This window comes from Petaurus breviceps, unplaced genomic scaffold, assembly GCF_028583685.1.
Source record: "Petaurus breviceps papuanus isolate PSGF00001 unplaced genomic scaffold, PetGlider_PUasm1.0 90750, whole genome shotgun sequence".
Lineage (NCBI taxonomy): Eukaryota > Metazoa > Chordata > Mammalia > Diprotodontia > Petauridae > Petaurus > Petaurus breviceps.
In genome coordinates, this window is record NW_027187335.1 from 705,795 (window position 1) to 706,138 (window position 344).

Sequence of the window (344 nt, forward strand, 5' to 3'; positions counted from 1 at the left end):
GGGGGGGGGGGGGGGGGGGGGGGGGGAAGCCATTTACTTCTGCTGTGGGGATATACACTCTTATTTCTTGCCACTTTAGTTCCTGAGCCCCCACTGGTGTGCTTCCCATTTATACACAATTGGTCGCAATAACACCATTGACTCTTCAACTTGAAACATTTACTTAACAGTAAGGTAGGAGCAAAAATAATTATTTTTGCGGGGGGGGCAAGGCAACTGGGGTTAAGTGACCTGTCCAAAATCACACAGCTAATAAGTGTGTCAAGTATCTGAGGTCAGATTTGAACTCAGGTCCTCCTGACTCCAGGGCCAGTGCTCTATTCACTGTGCCACCTAACTGCCCC